The sequence below is a fragment of the Mytilus trossulus genome, chromosome 2 (assembly GCF_036588685.1).
Source record: "Mytilus trossulus isolate FHL-02 chromosome 2, PNRI_Mtr1.1.1.hap1, whole genome shotgun sequence".
NCBI lineage: Eukaryota > Metazoa > Mollusca > Bivalvia > Mytilida > Mytilidae > Mytilus > Mytilus trossulus.
This window is the reverse complement of record NC_086374.1, coordinates 2,299,927-2,321,757: the sequence shown is the minus strand read 5'-3', so window position 1 is coordinate 2,321,757 and position 21,831 is coordinate 2,299,927. Positions and strand designations below refer to the sequence as shown.

Sequence of the window (21,831 nt, the reverse complement as noted above, 5' to 3'; positions counted from 1 at the left end):
GTAAAACAGATAAGTGTGATGTACGCCGGTCCCAATAGAAGCAATGCTGCGCAAGGCAATATATGTACGCAAAGCATATAAATATACAAGTCTGCCAGATAATGAGGAAAAATAACTATAATATTGTATAAGATGTACATGTTTATATATATATGCACAATAAAATATATGTGAATTCATTTGTAGAATACTAATTTTTGGACTGAATGGGTGATGATAATACTGTTTCACTCTCAATGATTCCTCACAATATCATATGTTTGTAACTTATAGATATAACACCAAAAATTTGAAATTCTCATAAAACTGCATCTTTTTCAACAATCCCCCCTAAAAAGCACTCATTAAATTAAATAATTTGATAAGAAAGAGTCAAATTTTAACTTTTTTCATGTTAAGTCTCTTAGAACCCATAACACTGCAAGCTATTTCCCTTCCCCCATCACTCTACAATAATTCTTATCTAAAACAAAACAAACTTAATAAATTGACAAATTATAGATCCTATGGAATCAAGATTTTTTTTTTATCTAACTGGTTAATGATACTATTCATACATATCCATCATTAATTATGGGCTTCAGGCTTCAACCTATATCAGCACACAAAAAGGTTCAGGTTTCTTTACCTAACCCTACTTTATTTTAGTCGTACATCATTATTATAGGCTTCAGGCTTCAACCTATATCAACACACAAATTGTTTCAGGTTTCAGATTTTCATGGTTTATATAAACGTATCAAATATAACAATAGAAACCTTAAACTTAACTTAACCTTTTGGTATCTCAGTTATAGTAATACAACAGAGGTTTGGGCCATTTTACTTATGTGTAAGAAACAATTACAATGCACTCAACATTGATTCTGGTACTTATAGAAGGTATTTCTTTAAAAGACTCCAGAAAACTTAAACAAGGAATGACCTGTCAAATTGACAGAAAACTGGGTTTTCTACCTTTTGAAATGCACTTTCAGGCCTTTTTGACCTGCTACATTCTTTGCCTATCATTTTCAAATCTTTCAAGGACCATAACTCCTGAACAGCAAAAATAAACATCATCAATGTCACAAAATTGACAACTATTTTGTCGTCAATAACATCATATTAAAATTTTAAGAGCATTGATTAAACAATTCATAAGTTATTGCACGGAAACAATATAACGTACTATTTTTCAATCATCAAGAACCATAACTCCTTGTCAGTAAAATAAAAATTCATTAAAATCGATTTGGATCTCTTTATTTTTCATCAGTAACAACATATCCAAATTCTAAAAGCCTTGATCATGTGGTCATGTATAGATTGCACAGAAATGATATAAAAGTGCCATTTTCCAATAGACCAAGGACAATAACTCTTGAACTGTAAAACGTGAAAATTGTCAATATTGATCAATAATAATGCAACACATATTTCAATTCAAAATTCAGTCAGGAACAAGTCTGAATTGAAAAACTATTGTTGCCCTTTTTATTGCAGAAAAAATACCAAATTTATGCTTGTGACTTAACTTTGAGAATTAACAATTGACCTGTTTTATATCTGTAGACTTTGGCTGACATATACTTACAAGACTATTTAAAATAACACAGGACATCCTATTATAGAAGAGAACATTTTGCCACATAACAGCTTTTGAAAATTGCTAAATAAATATTTGCTTTATAATAAACCACCCAAACATTAAATGAAAAATGTCACACTCTACAGACTCATTTTAAAAAATTAACAGAAACATCAATTGTGTAATTATTTGTTTTATTATTTCCCACACATTAAACATAATAATTGGACCATTAAAATGCATACAATCCTTGTCATGCATTTAAGTGAATAATTATAATTGAATAAGACTACAGACAAGCCAGCTATTGTGCATGTGTTAAATTGATAGTGTTTACCTCACCCCCCTAAATTACAAGCTGTACACATGCTATAACAATCAGAGCCGTCTTTGATGTTAGCTGATGTTAGCTAGGGGAAATAACATACTATATCAATGCTGAACTATAATACAGATCACAGTTAGATAACACCTTCACTTTAATATGTATGTCATAGTCCATAGTATTTACACGTCTTTATAAAAGTTCCCTGGTAATGCCAACCTTCTTTCTTACATTTTAATTCCATGAATGCAGAGTTTCTCAGTTGTGGATTTAACGCCTACATGAAATGTGTTTATATAAGACAATAATAGCATGCCTGCCTCATCTGCTGACAACATTTTCATAGCAACAACAAAATTGACACTTGATGTTTAAAATAATTATAGTATAACTAATCGCCGTATTTGAATATAAAAAATAAGACAACGCGTGACCGAACGACGCATGGATTAAACGAGTGCGCAGAAAACTGAAAAGGTGTTAAATATTGATTTTGTGAGTTCATTTGAATAATAATGTTTTTATTACATTGTCAAATTGCTTTTATTTATGAAATTAATGTAGAAAATGTAAGGAACTATTTGGTTTTCCTACGCATGTTTTGTTTCGACGTTATCGACGTCTTGACAACGCCTATTGTTGTATGACGTCAGAGAGTGAAATAACCACGTTTATTTCACATGTGAAATTATCGGATTTAACTAACTGGGAAATCAATGTAATTCATTGCAACCAATGTAATAAATGTCAATATTCTAACCTAAGAAGAAGTGAAATGTAAAGTTTTTCAAATGATGAATGCCATAATTCAAGTATACAAAACTCCTACAGAAAACTGAAAAGGTGTTAAATATTGATTTTGTGAGTTGTAACAAGTTAGCATATATATATACTGGTTTCTTATAAATTCTTTTAGATACCCTTTATATATACCGCTACACCAGAGACCAAGAAGATGTGATATGATTGCCAAGGAGACAACTCTACACGTAAACCAGATAAAATAGAATTAATTATAGGTCACTGTAAACTTTATATACAAAAGTTGTACCCGCTGAAAGTTCAAATTTGTTTCTTCTATGAAATTTATATCTTTTTCTATTTCTTCAAGACAAAAAGAAAAAAAAATGTATGATTAAAGCTTAACATCTGCAGATTCCAATATGAACAATGTTTAAAGCCCCCACAAAAAACATATTTTTGAAAAGTGAATTATACTGCAACCTCAGAGGCTACAGATACCACTGTACAATAATCATCTAACCTCTCTCCAAAGCGATCGGGCAGAAACAAAACAGAACTAACTTACTGTAACAATAGCATACACCCCCCCCCTTCTCTCACAAGCGATCTGACAAAAACAAAATAGAACTAACTTACTGTAACAATAGTATCAATAGAAAAGACTCCTTCTGTGTATAACATCCCACAGCGACAATTAACTTTCCAGGTTAACTTAAAGGTAGAAAGCTAACACATATACCATATGGTTATGTCATTACAAAATCATCTTTACAGCTGATTTTTACATCAAATGCATGTGTTTAAGACATGTGAGAAAAAACTTGTCACTAATTTGTTTCTTATCTCTTGGGGGGAAATCCACGCAAAGAAAATGGTGCAAATTAAGGATGTCTGCATGGAAACCCATTTAGTGCAATCAGCCTAGAACCCAACAAAGTGTATGGCCAAAACAACTGTTGTATGACCAACAAGCATATCTGGTAGCAAATCTGCCTAGTACCTAACAAGGTGTCTGGCAAGAACCACTCTTGTATGACCACTTAGTATATCTGGTAGCAAGATCAAGAAGAAAAATTTCTATGGTTATGTAAAAAAAATATCACTTAAATTTTAATGTAATACAGCTTTCATAATAATTCTAATACATTGTACAACTTTAAAATCAGATTATTTTTTTCATTTTTTTTTTTTTTACAGATAACACATTTTCTAAATATTTACCATCAACAAGTATACACAGGATGTAAACCTGCAACACCCTTAAAGACCAAATATGTTTTACAACAAAGGAAATATGTCTTGTTTCTATATTTTAAATATTTTACAAAAGTTTTAAAGTTTTTAACCATAAACAAATTTTCTATAAAAAGTGACAAGACCTACTTGTATGGATATCTTTATCAGTTGTAAATTCGTAAACACTTTAATTAATGAGCCATTTGATCGAATCCTTGTAAATATTTAAAAGCAGTACATCACATTTTATTATACAGGTACAAAACATAATTCACAATAATACAAGACAGCCTAATCTACTGCACATCTCAACATAAAGGCAACATTATACAACAGCAGTTAAGCTTTCAATTAAATTTTAATCAAAACCTGCTATTTTCTGGATTGTATTCAAACTATAATACATCCTCTACTTTGATATTATTTCCTTCAATACAAAAGCCAGTATGAGATATACAATGTTAAATCAGGTATGCACAAGTTTTACTCCTCCCAATGGCCATGTGCTTCATAAAATATACTGCATAATATTTGACTTGAACAGAGGGATGATACTTTGTTTAAGTGAATTATATCTATATTACTTTTAATCAGTTAGACCTTGTACCAGCAACACCTCTATTTTATCTATATTGGTAATAAACTCTACCAGATGTAGATTCCTGCAGTTGATACCATATACTATGTATATAACACCAGTTAAGACAGGTTGATATGTCTCACCTGCTCAACTAGGGGAGACCATCTGTCCTGAGTAGCCAATGGTTCTATATTCTGATTCTTTCATCATTCAGTCTCCTTTCTTTTTTAATATACAGTTCAAGAGGACAGTTACACAATAAATTTTATTTCTGACTTGTACAAAGCTCTGCATGTAAATCTTAAACAGCTTCAGAGTATAAGGAAAGTCAAGAATGTTCAAAGCTCTGCATGTAAATCTTAAACAGCTTCAGAGTATAAGGAAAGTCAAGAATGTTCAAAGCTCTGCATGTAAATCTTAAACAGCTTTCGAGTAAAAAGAAGGTCTTAAGAATGTACAAAGCTCAGCAGGTAAATCTTAAAGAGCTTTTGAGAGTATAAGGAAAGTCCAGAATGTACAAAGCTCTGCAGGTTAATCTTTAAGAGCTTTGGAGTATAGAAAGGTTCAGAATGTACAAAGCTAGGCAGGTAAATCTTAAAGAGCTGTGTAGTATAGAGAGGTCCAGAATGTACAAAGCTCTCCAGGTTAATCTTTAAGAGCTTTGGAGTATAGAAAGGTTCAGAATGTACAAAGCTAGGCAGGTAAATCTTAAAGAGCTGTGTAGTATAGAGAGGTCCAGAATGTACAAAGCTCTCCAGGTTAATCTTTAAGAGCTTTGGAGTATAGAAAGGTTCAGAATGTACAAAGCTAGGCAGGTAAATCTTAAAGAGCTGTGTAGTATAGAGAGGTCCAGAATGTACAAAGCTCTGCAGGTTAATCTTTAAGAGCTTTGGAGTATAGAAAGGTTCAGATTGTACAAAGCTATACAGGTAAATCTTATACAGCTTTTGAGAGTATAAGGAATGATCAGAATGTACAAAGCTCTGCAGGTTAATCTTTAAGAGCTTTGGAGTATAGAAAGGTTCAGATTGTACAAAGCTCTACAGGTAAATCTTATAGAGCTTTTGAGAGTATAAGGAATGATCAGAATGTATAATGTTAAATATACTCTTCCACTATTTTCCACTGGACATTTAACAATCTTTCCATCAATTTACCCCATTAATGTCAATAACCTTCAACTTTATTGTCCTTAATTTTAGACATTGATACTTTTATAATTTGAAGTACTTTACTTACATCAAAGAATGACTTGATGATTCAGCATCCTAGTTAAAGTGGTTTGCTCAAGTAGATGTGCAGCTTAATGTGCAAACAATAACATAGAGAAATCTTTTAGAGACCCATTAGGTTGTATGTAAAGTTAATGTATCGAAAAGAGATTTCTTTTTCTCCATAAGTTCCACAAAAACAATTTAAAATTTGCATATAATACCTGTGTTCTACCTGTCAACAGGTTAACTTGTGTTTAGCCATTTTTATATTGAAAAGGATTCAACAACAATGTATTATGAAAATAAAAAATAGTAAAATATTATTTTTGAAAAAATTAGGCTGACTGCTCTTTTATTTCTTTTTGTAGTCTTTAAATGTTCAAATAAAATGCTGACATAACATTTGAAATAAAAAAAAATCAATATCTTTTTCTTATATGATCCCATTATAAACAAATAAAAACGTGAAAAAAATCTGTGTGAAGTTAAATAGCACAATAAATTTTTCAGGAGTAAAAAACAAATGAACAATTCAATAGTTTGTCTTGTTTGATACGGAAACAGCTTACTTTCTAAAGAGCAATCCTTTTAAAGCCGTTTCCTGAAATTGAACACAGTATTTCCTCAAGAAATGCCAATTCCTGGATGTAAAATCAGCAGAGAAACTTTGTATGTCACACTAATGTAAAAAACATTTGACATTCCAACATTTTGTAATGGTATTGCTTGGCTATAAACAAAAGGTTCAAGTAATTAGTTCCCCAGATCTCATTAGGGAGTCTGCACCTAGTGACAAACCTATTGATTAACAAACTATTTTTTTCCACTTTAGAGTTTTGAGGATGAAAAGAAATCAGGGAGAAATCAATACGGAATGTCTTTATGATCGGCACTTAAAATAAGATTTTTTTATTTTCAGGTGTAAATTTCATGGGAAATGAAACATAAATAATTCAAGCTTTATAAAGTGTATATTGCACTGTATTTTATGGTAACTTTTAACACAATTGTCACATGGCTGAGTGGCATTTTTTTATCCATTAATTGCTTTGCCATTTGTGATTTTTACAGTTTAGAGTTTCATAAAATGGTTGCTTATTTCCGGTTCGAAGTAATAAAGTCTTCTTCTACAAAGACTTTATTCTGACTCGCATGTTAAGAGTTCAATTTCTGTTCTGAAAATACCAAATTAAAGCAGTAATAAAAGAAACAATGATTTTTTTTCTTTAACATAAAGCATTGACTTTAAGAATTAAGATATCATTCAAAGGACTGAAATTATCCCTTGTCTCACTGATACAATGAAGACAACAGGCGCTACAATACACAACCAGTTTAAATATAGCTTGAAAAGAAATTGTCAGAAGACAATATATATTAAAATAAAGTTGAAATTGAATTGATTGAGGAAATTCCTATAGTTCTGATCATAAATGTCAACCCAACCAATCTTGTTTTCATTTATACTGTGTACTTTTGAGCCTATATAATTTGTGATGTAAAAACAGTATAAATTCAATGCTTTTTCTAGCATCATTAGAAGATTCAACATTATAAATTTTTAATGAATAGGATAGGAAACAGATTTTTTATAGCAATCTTATCACTATTTCCCTGATGAATTTCTTTGTGAGCCTTTAGTCTTTTTATCGCCTGCAAGTGAACAAACTGTACATTAAAACAATACCTAATTAATGAGTTCAATTATCTGTAAAGAAGACTGATGATAGCACAGTCACCTGATGGAAGATAGACCACTTGTTTGTACTCTACCAATTCTGGCCTAAAGCAGCGCTATAATATTGACAGTTTTGTAGAATGGATCAACATAATTACTGAAAAGCAGTTAATTTTGAGATTAATAATTGATCGGCAGTAAATTAAATGCCCTGTCACTTATCAAATAACTAAATATTGTAAATTAAATTTGCAATTATAGAGGGATGATATTGATTAAGAACTTAAGGAATATGTATACTTGGGTATGGGTCACTGATATTAAATAGCATAATCAATGTTTCATCCTACCATTAATTGGGAATATCACAATTCAAAAATCATGTTCAAAAACATATTCCTCCAATAATCTAAAACACAAACTCTAAATCAATAGAATTAACAATGTTTGCTTATAGTTCCAGTTTTGAAATTTGAGCAAAAATCAAACTTGTAAAGTTCGAGCAAAAATCAATTTACCAATGCACTTAACCTGAGAAATATACAGGTGTTGACCAGGGGTTATTGGTACATACAAATGAACTAATACTGTAGAATGACTCAATCAATGTCATTCAATGGTAAAATGTCAGATTTGCAGAAAAATAGATCTAAATTTTAGCACAGATCTAATGAACCAGGATGTATTTCAAATGTTGTGTTGTATAATTATTATATCTCCTGCAGGATCTTAAAAGTCAATTAAAAGGATAATGAGTCTGTCCACTCCTATGTCAGGACAAAGAGTCTGTCCACCCCTATGTCACGACAAAGATTCTGTCCACCCCTGTATGTGACAAAGAGTATGTCCACCCCTATGTCACGACAAAGAGTCTGTCCACCCCTGTATGTGACAAAGAGTATGTCCATCCCTTTGTGACAAAGAGTCTATCCACCCCTAAGTCACGACAAAGAGTCTGTCCACCCCTATGTTAGGACAAAGAGTCTACCCCCCTTTTCAGTAATGATAATGAGTCTGGTACTTAGGGGATGTTTATATAATTCTATTACTATAAATCACAACAATTTGATTACATAATCAGTTATACACCTGCTTATCTCCCCTCACACCTGTACTATATTCCTCCCCATTAGATAATCCAATCTAACTGTCATTTATTTCTAATTCTATAGGATATTTAACATATGAAGATATGTTTTTTGAAGTATAAGTGCTGCCATTACAGTCATTAAAAAATAATCATTTGAAAGCAATTTAATGATCGTTCAGTACAGTTAAATAAGTATATTCATTGTAACAGTACTATACTTCAGATTTATTAAATATCAGTCTTAGGAAGAAGTTCCTTAAGGTCTACAATCTTAACCACAAGCAAAAGACTGGTCAACTGACATTAGACAAATATAGAGAAAGATGTGAATATAGACTCAAGACTTTTCTTTCTTTTTTTTAAATGATTAAAATATATTTTAATATTGATACATTTTTCCTTGAAATTACAAAACACAACTTTAAAAAAAAAATAATATCCAAAATTCAAAATTTCTTGTATTATTAATCCTAATACCTTTGCGATTTTTTTATGATTTCTCCCAAAATAAATGACATGAAAACCATTCTTCCCATGAATCCATGATGTATTTTTACTGTTATATCAAAGGATCCTGATTGACACAAAACAGCTATGAAATAAATATAAAATGTACAGTTCATGGTATCAGGTACACTTTATAACCATTTAATGGGCTATCACTCTGTTTGATACACACTATAAAACTAGCAAGTCTATATTTGACCCTATATGACCTTTTGAACAGGTTATAAATTGACCTGACAAGTTCATACCTAGGGTTAGGTAAGAATTGTATTGTTAGATAAGTTTGACCTCAATCAAGAGGTTAATTATTTATATCACAAAATTTACAACATTAATAGACTGCTTCTTCCAAAACTTCCTGAAGTTAAGGTTTCAACCTGACATTAAAAGAAACTTCAGGCAGCCAATTTTTTATATATATTTTAAATAAAACAAAACTAGATTATCTTAGAGTTTGTCTCTAGCATGGTAAACAAAACAAAAAATCTCTAAATTTGGAAACAATGCAAACTCAGATTTTATTTTATCAAATAATTTAGATTTATAAGATCTTATAATCTATAAGGCAAAAATCTAAGAGGGTTCAATTGTGGACTTTTTATTTAAAATAGTCGGCACTAAAAGCCATTTCCTATGACACAACATTAGTCTGATATATCAATACAAAATCTAACATATCTTATAGTTTGCCTTGAAGAAAATTTCAAAATTTACCTATCAGTATAAAAATTATTCTTTTCATAAAATCTGAACATAAAAAAGATTTTTAAATAGGTTTTTTGAGTAGTGGATGTATATATAGAGATTTTTATCAAAAAGGCATAGCTATTAAAATCTTTTGACAGGCCAAATAAAGACTTCAAGAATATAATACCTTTTGGATAAGATAAGAAAGAATTGTTTGTATAAGGTTCATCTTCATTAAAATGCTATCATAATTAACTCTTATTTGAAGGTCTCTCAAAAAAGTTGGGTGAAAATCCCAATGAATCATGTTTGGTGCGTCTTTATATTGAAATGAATAAAAATAGTGTGGTTTGTCCCTTTAAAATTTGTAATGATCTCATGTCAAAAATCTGTTATCCATATTTTTGCAACACAGTGCGAATAAAACAAATCTTTATTTTGAATGGACTTACAAATGTCTTTTACTATTTGCACACTGTAAAATAATATAATTTTATCAGATTTAACCATTTTTTCATTTCCTTAATGGACTTACAAATATCTGTTTTCAAACTATTTGCACTTTAGAAAATATTTTAATTTTATTAGATTTATCCATTTTTCCATTTTTCCATTTTCTTATCTATTTTGTTCAGATTGTTATAGCTTATATACTTAGCACTTATCTCATCAAATCATCTGAAGTCATACAACAGTAGTTCTAAAATAGTATTACAAAATATTATAAAATAAAAGTTATCTAACGTAAGTACCTTATCATTGTGCCTGCAGTTATAAATAGTAAATCACTTCCTGTTTTTAAAACAAAGTTTTTAAAATGAAATCAATTTCTACCAAAAAAACTATTATTAACTTTTAACCAAAATAATAAAAATATCAGACTATTACCAACCTGTATGACTGACAAATATTTCCTTCCTACTATTTTACACTAACTATGATAGCACTTCCTACATCAATGAAACATGTCCACACCATGTGGTCACACCAAAACTATTGATCTATTTGTAATTACTGACATCAAAGTGTATACCTCTAATCACTGGTAATATCTATGTCCAGGTAAGAACATGTGTATTGGGTGTACACCTGTCAAATTATTTATGACCATCAATTAATCACTGTAGTATTGTGTATTGTCATGGTCATACAATTAGTTAAAATTCCCAGGGGAGATTACTCTGCAGTCACTGTTTTTCTAATGTTGTTATTTAACTTTTTACCTGGGTTAGGGTACACCTGTGGTTTAGGTAAAACCTACTAGATATTGACTTCAACACATGATTATAGTCATACATACAGGTTTTATTATTTTCTCAGTCATATTTTGTTTTCATAAATCAGTATGAGTATTTCAATAACTTACAAACTTCTTTAAACAGATCACACAATTATTTTAAGTCTAAGATTGTACCCTATATTTAATTTACACTTAAACTGTCATCTCAAGTGAAAATCTCCACAATGAACGGTGTAATTTAAATGACAATTTCTGGCCACCGAATAGAGATTCTGTTGATAATTGAAAATGTGAAGATATAAGCACCCGATTACTTTCTGACTGGGTCTTTTCAAACTTTGCAAAGAATTTCTGGCTTATGAACCTTACATAATACCATAATTCTAGAACCTAATGGCTGATTTAACCCTTACATTTCAAACTCACCTCACAAAAGAAATCTTATCATAAAAATAATTGAAGTTTTACAACGCATTCAACTGTAGAAATCTAAAGTTAATTCAAGTAAAAAAAGTTCTGTAAAATACATTGCAAGCTGTTAGAAGAATTAACAATATGGGCGTATGTTATTTGTATAACTGTGTATCTGTTTAAACCTTCATCATAGAGTTCTGATCGCCATCCTAATATCTAAAGCTAGTTCTTCTGAAAAAAGCAGTCCCTTTTAAAATTGAACAATATCAATTGTGCATGCCCTATTACAGAATAAAGTGCAGAAAGTTCTTCTATTACAAATATCATTCTTACCTTAATTCTTGACAGAAAAATCTATTTTTTCCAAAACTTTTTATGTCCACATAAAAAGAATAAAACCTCATTGATTTCAAGTTACAACAGTATTAACAGATCAAGTTTAAACCTTCTAACGACAAACTTCTTTGAACTATAGCATATATTTCAAATATGATGTAAAAAAAACTTGGAAAGCAGTTGTTACCAAATACCTACATTAAATTTTCAGCTTCCTTGATAATCAGTTAAATCATACGTAATACGAGAAGCCTATTTCATGTTGTATTAAGTGGGGATCAGATTGTCAGGACTCAGTGTACCTCTCATTTCATAGTATCCTTTTACTCTTTGAGAGATAATTGTATTATAATCTACCAATATTCTACAGCTTGTGATCACAATTTAAAATACATCATAAAGTATACATTGTCAAATTATAAATTTTTACGCTTTTTTAAGTGAATCCTCTAAAGTAATAAAAACAAAGAGACAAGTAACTTACGAATGTGTTTTAAAAGAAAGTTGCTAGTTAATTGTTTTTAGAAGAATGTACATTTGTGTTACAAGAAATAAGAAATATCTTATGTAAAAAAATAAAAATGATCATAACTTCAGAAGTGAATTTTACTAATCTGAGAATTTTTCCTAAATGTTGGGTCCCATTTTTGGTGAAGAAGTTGAACATTTTTATAACAAGCTGACATAAGTCTTTGTTATTTTTAGTTTTATTGATTTTGTATTTATCCCACATAACTTTGTTTCATTATTACAATGGGTCATTTTTATTTTTCTAAGTAAAATCAGAGACTTTTCTTTTAATTCACCACTCAAAATATTCTATTCTGGTCTGTAGCATAAAAAGGAAAGGCTATTCATACAATTTCAAAAAAACTTCGGTAATCATTTTCTACCCAATTTTAATCTTCCCTACATTTGTTTATTTTGTATAATTTTGTGAATCTATACCTTTTATAACTATTTAGTGACAGCTCAATGTCTTTATTTAACTTTTAGCCTAATAATTTTTAAGCATCCTTAATTTAGAACAATGTTGGTTTTCCCCTTATAATAATACTTGAAACGACCTGGCAAACAGCTGTGGAAAAAGAGACCAAATATACACATGCCCCAATGATCAATTACGAAAATTGTAGTAAAAACGGCTTACAAATCTCTAAACAGAAGAAAGAAATAGTAAAGATATAAAAGTCGAGAGTATTTTCAACTACAAAATGATGGAAAAATATCCATTTTATATGAATAAAACATGAGTATTATTATTATATAATATTTGAAGATTTTATACAACTATCACATTGGGTGTAAATAATAAATATATAAATAACAGTAAATGTAATGTTAGTTTTTCTTTTAAGTATTTTAAGTAGTTGCATTTCAAAAGTTAAGCAAACCTGATAGAATGCCAAAATAGCTCCAAAAAAACAATTTCTAAAATATCAAGAAAAGTTACTAACACAAACTGACCTTAATAAAATATGGTTAATGTATATTTCAGATTTCTTTTCCAAGTAAAAACAATACAAAGGTAAAAGATATCAGGGGCAATCATATTTGCTTGTTTTATCTGCCTTCTGTTTAAAAATAGACAATATACTAATTACAATAAAAACAGATGTTTTTTTTGTGTCTCTACCCTTTGATAGTAACATCTAAGAGATTAAACTATTATCAATACACTATTATTCATAAAGCTTGGCATGTAAGAATTCACTTTTTCTCTCCATCATAGAAACCACAGTAAAATAATCAAATAAAAATGTTCTGCATGTAAGAATTCAGTTCTTTTTTCCATAACAAACAGTGCAAAATAAACAAATAAAAAGGTTAGATACATAAATTCTATTCTGAAAGCAAAATATTACTGAGATACTCATGGTCATGATTAGTTTGTTTTCTTCAATGAGTGAAGAAATATTACTAAGGGTACTTTGAACTTTTAACAGGTATTAACTATGAACTATCTATAATATTCGAAAGATGGGTTCAAAAGAAGATAACTTTTTAGCATTTTCCAAAAAAACCACCAACATATTCATCTATTCTGTAAACCAAAATGTCATTCTATCATTAGGTACAGAGAAATTAGCAGGTATATTTTCTAACTTTCAAAATACTTCATACACCAGTTATCAAATTAGTTGTGATATATTAGTTACCACAGGAGAAAAGTCATTTTCAAGTCATGTTCATACTTTTCATGGTTGCTATTTAAAGATTAATATTTTCCTTTTATCTAATCAACTGAAAAATCGGAATAAAGTTGTACTTAAAATGGTTTGATATATCTATAAACAAAATACATAAAACTGTTGAAAGTTTGTTTTCCAAGGTTTTACAAATTGCACTGAATTATTACTCCTCCCTGACCATAAAATTTTTCTGTAATTGACTCTAGACAACAAATATAAGTCATGTGGAGTAAAAATTAACACAAAAATCTTTGGACTTTACAAGACAACATAGTTAGTAGGTTTGTATTTAATGAATGAATGCAAAAAAATATATTATTCAATAGAAAATCTTTAAGGAATCCATGGGAATTAGTATTCCACAAATAAATAAAATCATCAAGTAAATGTCAACTTACTGTAGAACTGGTGAATTAAACAAATTCCCAAAGATTTGATACATTCCAAAGTATAAATTGTAAGACCTAAATATTTAGTTTACAGTATAACAGATGTAAGAATTATAACTCATAAGAACTTGTCAGTTATATATCTAGTTGTATTGATTAACTGTGACATACATTATCCAATCTGGTGGCAGAAAATATTATCAATCTGAACAACGTTTTATTTAAAAACATGTTGAATTATCAAAACAAAATTAAGATAAACAAACATTTGGTTAATGAGATAGATTTACATAATGTCTTTTTACATAGTACACTATATTACTGCTAGAGTTCAATCTTTCTCTAGGAATTCGATGCTGGCACTGGGTCGTAACACATATTTAGAAAGGGGAACAAGGACGAAACCTCAATACAAAGAATAAATGCCTTGCTGAGCGCAGAGTGAAACAGAAGTAGTCTCAACCCTGAACAATTATGGCAAATTTGGATACAATATTCCAGCTTGATATAGATATGAATTTGGATTGTGCGGAAATACATGTAGTATTATTGAAATTGAAAATTTCATGGAGATAGAAAGTCAAAAATTGGAAGCAAGATATTTCCAAATTCATAGAAAAAGGGGTGGTGTTGCTATGGTTGATCTTCTTTTAGTGTTATTATGGTATAAATAGTAATTAATATTTTTGTCAATTTTTTGGGACATAATAACGCCTTTAGTTTTCTCATTTGAATTGTTATACATTGTAATTTCGGGCCTTTTATAGTATGGGCTTTGCTTATTGTTGAAGACCGTACGGCGACCTGTAGTTGTAAATTTCTGTGTCATTTTGGTTGCTTGTGGAGAGTTGTCTCATTGGCAATCATACTACATGATGACATCTTCTTTTTTTATAGGTTTTGATGGTATTTCAGACAAGAGGGTGTTTCTCTGCTACAATCTTAACCCTGTAAGTGTGCAGTTTCTAACCATGGTCGTATGGAGATGGTTGACCTTGGTTTTAGACGGGCAACTGGCAGCCCTGATATGAGATGTGGACAAGAAACATGCTCAGAGTTTGAAAGACTATATATCTGTTTATTGCAATTTTGTCCATGATGTTGTTGATGTTTACATGACATAACATGCACCCTTTGTTTCTAGTGATAATTTTCGATCAAGCGAGTTACAAGCATGATATGAAAAATTATCACAAAAAAGATCAAACGAAAAATATAAAGAAAAAGCAATGAAATGCTTTACAACATGGAAATCTTAAGATTTCTTGATAGAGTATTGCAGGTATAAATTATTAATATTTTTTGTGATTTTTTATAGACAGAAAAATAATAAATTGTAATTTACCCTATTCAATAAGGGCTGACTATGATGGATAAGTTTAGTCTTGTTTCCAATCTCATGTGCTATATGTCTCTACTTAGCAGCTGTAACATTTTAAACACAAACTTGTATTTGATGACCAATGTAAATAATTATACTTTCTCAGTATGTATACTATAATAGATATAAACAGTTGATGATTATCTTGCTCAATCTTACTACTACAAATTCTGACATGTAAGAAATCATGTAAAACATGCTTCACAGATATTAATTGGTAAATTATTGCCAATATGGAAACTCATCAGTAATAATCACAGTCCCCCATCCATCATACCACCCTACCCAGTACATAGAGGTCAAATCTCACTACAGAGGTCACAGATGAATGATGATTGATCTACATTACTGATCGGAGGTCAGTCAATTTGAACTTTAAAAATATAGAAATGACTTTCTCTCATTTAATATCTCTAGAGTGCCATCTTACCAGTCTTTTATTGGGGTTCTTCACAATAACTAGTCATAGAAATGTCAAAGTCAATCAATTGATAAATTTATAAACTCTTTGAAAAGTCTGCATGATTTTTTTTATGACTTTTTAAGTAAAAGTATCATACAAAAAAAAGCATTTTTAGTAAGTCATTGTAAAGACTACATAAAAACAATTCCATGCGAGTCCAGGCAGAAAACCAATGCCTTATAAATCTTTACTACAATAGCAGTCTTTAGATTAAAAAAAAATAAATACAATAAATGAAATACATTGTGTACCATTCCTGTTGATTTTTTTAATTTAGATGAAAGGAAATAATTCTGTTTTGTTCTTTAATCAGATGTAAATTTAATTACCCATGATTCCCTTCTGGACAATTTGAAACCATTTGTGACCAATAAACACAATATAAGGATCTGTAATTACTAAGTTTGATTCTAAGATCTTGAATGTATTTTTGGTGAAGACTTCATTAAGTGTTTCTATATACAGATGTATCTTGTGTAAAATCTGAAATTAACATTCCCTGCCTCATGAAATCAACAATGTAATTTATATCATTAGTCATTGTGTCCATGAAACGCTACTTGACAACTGCTTATCTGTCTGATTGGAGATTAGAACTTTTAATGGAAGAAAAGACAAAGACTACTAATTTCTATGTCATTTGGTCTCTGGTGGAGAGTTGTCTCATTCACAATCATACCACATCTTTTTATTTTTTTTTTCTATAAAGACTACTGTTAGTAATTTTGTCTGCTGACATTAAGGTTATTAGACTATAGCTCAATCATACCTCTTAAGCTGGGATTTCAGGAAGAATTTGAACATATGAGCTCCTGTATGTGTGTCACGGAGACATCCAAAAGAAATACTTTAATTGCCAAGTTTTTATACCGATACAGTTGTGACTTGTCTGCCTCAAATCTTGACTGACATCTAAAAAATGTCAATGAGGGTATTTGAAAGACAAAACTTCACAACAAAAGAGATGATTTTAGCTTTGCATTCATGAACATTCATTCCATTTCATTGTAGCAAAATTCCAGGAATCAGAGTATATATCTCCCAAAACTTGTTTTTCCTATATAATTGCCTTGATAACGGGTTGCTGACCACAATGAAGCCATTATACCAAGAGTTACACAAGAAGTGGGAAAATTGAAATCATCCCTTTGTACATTTTATAGGAGTTGGTTGGTTTCACAGATAGCAGGTATGTTCCTTATGTTGCAACTAAAATTCCGTCCCCCTTTTCCCTCAATGTGACTTACTTCTTTAATAAGACTTGTAAAACACGTCACAGGTGCCACATTTGGAGCAGGATCTGCTTATCTTTCTGGAGCACATGAGATCACCCCCAGTGTCTGGTAGGATTTGTAATGCTCAGTCTTTAGTTTGCTATGTTGTTTGTATGTCAGGTATTTTTTTTCTACCATGGCGTTGTTAGTTTATTTTTCCATTTAAAAGTTTTAATGTCCCTTTGGTATCTTTTACCTCTCTTTAAATTAATATTCAAATGTTGCATGTAGCAAATTTTGCTGATAAATATTTTCCAAGAACATAGTGAAAATTAGACACATAATGAACTATTTTTGATATACACCCCTTCTTTCTATATATGGTCATATAATCAATATAATTTCACCTCCCACTACTGATATAAATGCCATATTTTTACATCAAATACCTTTTCCCTGAGAAATTCTCCCCCATTTAATAACATCTGAACACATGTTTTTTTTACCAGGTATGTAATCTTGTTAATTAAACATTTTTTTGCACCACATACATGCATTGATGTATGGTATATTAATGAAGTCAAAGTATTAATTAGTAACTGTTTAATCAATGACTTCTTCCAAGCATTCATCAGTTTCTGTTGCAATGAAATTGATTAGAAACATCTTCTTCCTATACCATAATGTGATTGTGACTGATTTCATTACTAAATAAATGTGTAAGGCAAATATGTGGTGGTTAATCTCCGTCAGAAAATAATTGTGTCATATTGTGCAGCATAATGCTATAAAATGGGGGATTATTATTCTCAAAAGAACAATTCTATGTGTTCTATGGAGTCCAGATTTTAGGAAAGGTTAGGGAATTAAATGTAATCCAGGAAACAAACTTAGATATTGCTTGTTGTAAGAATAGGGAAATAACACAGGTACTAAACTTCATGGTTGTTAATTATTACTTGTATTATTTGTCTGCCTCTTGTTACAGTGTAAACTGTCTAGAGTGTTAATAAAAGTTGAAAGTTGAAAGTTGAAGTTGGTATAGTGATGCACCAAGGATGTATTATTAAAGAAGGGGGAGGGGAAAGAGGGAGAAGAGGGAGCAGGAGTTGTGATGAAGACTATCAGTCTTCTGACAAAGTGTGTTGTATAAAGAAAAATAAAAAGTTTACCACTCATTTCAATCTTTTACTAGTACAATGAAATGGCAATCTGTTCAAAACCAAGTGACCTCAAAATCAACAGCAATATGTTTCCCCCAAATGCCCCTTATCCAAAGATTAGAAAAATCCAACTGAAAGGTTCCAGAAACAAACTTCTCCAAAAATTTAATCTCTGTTTAGGCACTGAGACCGTAGAACTGACTTCGTTATAGACATGAAAAAACAAGTTTAAATGAAGGAATGGATGGAACCAGGACTTGGTCTCAAGAGGACAGTTGTCTCATTGCCAATCATAACACATCTCACATTTTAACATTTACATAGTTCTTATCATTGTCTATAATACTTTATGACTAAATTCAAATATAAAAAAGAAGATGTGGTATGATTGCTGATGAGACAACTATCCACAAGAGACCAAAATGACACAGACATCTAAGCAACTATAGGTCACTGTATGGCCCAGTCTTCTAAAAATTGTTTGGTCTGACTGATGTCCAGCAAAAATGTGAAGCTGATAGGATTCAAAGCTCTCTTTAATTCCAATACCTGGAATGAATTTACTTGTTTACATTAAAATAATACATATTGTTGTGGAATTCCTAACCATCAACTATCCTTCAATGAATCAAACATGTTCTAATCTAATTGTACATCTTGACATATAATAAATAAATCTTGATTATTATAAATTTACCTGAACATGTTTATAGAATGTTAATTAAAACACAGCCACCTATTGGTATATACTACAAGGTAATAAATATGTCTGAAATTAATTCACATGAAATTGTAATCCATCAAAACCCATTAATATCGCGCTTTTAAAGAAAGAAAAAAACAATAGCTGTAATCTATCATGTTTAGTACAATATTTCTCTTTTCATAGATTTCTTGTATTTTTTGCTTAATCTTTTAACACGAAATCAAGTTTTCAATCTAGATTGCCACTATACAATTTACACTTTATTTGAATCAATCAGAATTAAGACTGTACCAAAAAATTGTGTAAATATTAGAACTAAAAATCAGTCAAAAGGTTTTTTTTTTTTTTTAGAACAATGTCAAGTGATCGGAAGCTGTGAAAAATACTAAAGTTATTTTATTTATTTTCAACTGATGTAAAGGACATGCAGAAATTACCGAAACTAGTGCTGAAAGAAGTTCATGCAAAGTTAATTCCCTGAATTCTGAGGGAAATTCAAAATGGAAAGTCCCTCACTAATCAAATGGCAAAATAAAAAAATCAAAGGTCAAACACATCAAACGAATGGATAACAAATGTCATATTCCTGACTTGGAACAGACATTTTCTTTTTAGTGAATTTAATGTAAAACTATTGGATAGTCAGCAAGTATGTTGTGATGTTTATTAACTGATAGATCATTTCATGACAATCACACTAACAAGAACTTCTTTATATACAATCTTACATTAGACCATTTACTATTCTTTCACAAGCAATTTTCAATCAACTTACCAAATTTTAGTGGTTTTTTGCCCCTATATTTCCTGAGAAAACAATCTATAAGATTTTAATTTATTTCCTCAGTGAGACTATTTATTTGTTGTAGATTTAGTTGTTTTTACAGAATCCTCGTCTGACAGTATATAAACATTTCTGTATCTAAGGAATAGACACCCAATTACTCTGGACAGGTGAATGATGAAAGGGTTAGATGTATAATAATACTACATCATATCACTCACTGACTTCTATAATGCAATAATTTACATTTGTCCTAATGCTGAAGTCAGCAAGTCTTAATGCTTTAGAAGCAATGAAACAGAACAAACAAATTAAGGGGGCTCCTGGGTATAAATGATTTTTTTTTTCTAATATAGGATTTCGCTATATTTTTTCATAAATGAACTTTATCATATACTTAAAAGAAAAATGAAATAAAAAAATGGGTTCACCGTTCATTTAAGCTAAAATCTGCCTCTGGAAGAAGCATACATTGCTGTTAATGTCCTTTTTTTCTGTTGAACAAATAGGAGAAAAAGAGGAAATATCGAAATAAAAAAATAACCTAATATAAGAAATCGCTTAAATTTTACAATTATTTAGTTTATGTACAGTTTATTTGAAAACAATAATAAAAAATATATGTCACCGATGTGTTAAGAAGATATTTCAAATTTAAGGCCAAAAAATGGCATTTTGGCACCAAAGGCAGATAATTTGGAGCTTTTTCAATTTTTAAAGTCATCTGGGGCCAAACCAAATCATATTTTTGGTGTTTTTTTTGTACCATATCATAAAGTAACAACTAATAGTGTAATAAATAAAATTTGTAATGAAAAAATAAAGGTTTAATTTTTTGCAAAAATTTTTGTACCCACGAGCCACCTTAAGTGTGTTTTGATCATCAAACACATAAGTTCAATCTCATAAATAAATTTAGAAATTGTGTTTTTTTTGTCATATGAAGAACAACATTGCACTTTTGGCCTGTAACAATCCTACCATGTTTTCTTTTTTCAAAGGTACAAAATGGTGCTTTTTGACATGTTAGCACAAAACCTTGAGATTTTTGTCATTTAAGCACAAAACATTGAGATTTTTGTCATTTAAGCACAAAACCTTGAGATTTTTGTCATTTAAGCACAAAACCTTGAGATTTTTGGCATTTAAGAACAAAACATTGAGCTGTTTGGCATTTAAGCACAAAACCTTGAGATTTTTGGTATGTAAGCACAAAACATTGTGATTTTTGGCATGTAAGCACAAAGCATTGAGGGACAATAACTTGTGCTATTTGAAATTAAAGCACACACCATTGTGCTTTTTGGCATGTAGGCACAACATTGTGCTTTTCAACATGTAGACACAACATTGTGCTTTTCAACATGTAGACACAACATTGTGCTTTTCGACATGTAGACACAACATTGTGCTTTTTCGACATGTAGACACAACATTGTGTTTTTTCGACATGTAGACACAGCATTGTGCTTTTCGATATGTAGACACAACATTGTGCTTTTCGACATGTAGACGCAACATTGTGCTTTTCGACATGCAGACGCAACATTGTGCTTTTTCGACATGTAGACACAACATTGTGCTTTTTGACATGTAGACACAACATTGTGCTTTTCCGACATGTAGACACAACATTGTGCTTTTCGATATGTAGACGCAACATTGTGCTTTTCGACATGTAGACGCAACATTGTGCTTTTTCGACATGTAGACACAACATTGTGCTTTTCAACATGTAGACACAACATTGTGCTTTTTGACATGTAGACACAACATTGTGCTTTTCCGACATGTAGACACAACATTGTGCTTTTCGATATGTAGACGCAACATTGTGCTTTTCGACATGTAGACGCAACATTGTGCTTTTTCGACATGTAGACACAACATTGTGCTTTTCGACATGTAGACACAACAT

General features: G+C 30.4%; 1 protein-coding gene across 6 annotated transcripts in view; it reads right to left on the bottom strand.

The window, feature by feature from the left end:
• Positions 1-21,831, bottom strand: part of LOC134706244 (zinc finger CCCH domain-containing protein 10-like) — a 121,683-nt gene that overhangs the window by 20,026 nt on the left and 79,826 nt on the right. The window contains exon 1 of one of the 6 annotated variants that reach the window (XM_063565013.1): positions 14,212-14,320. The exons of 3 other annotated variants lie outside the window; for them this stretch is intronic. The gene's annotated coding sequence lies outside the window, so the exon portion shown is untranslated. Of the gene's footprint in view, positions 1-10,523; positions 10,822-14,211; positions 14,321-21,831 lie in introns of those variants that run through there. 2 more of the 6 variants (XM_063565009.1, XM_063565012.1) reach the window with 2 other exon arrangements.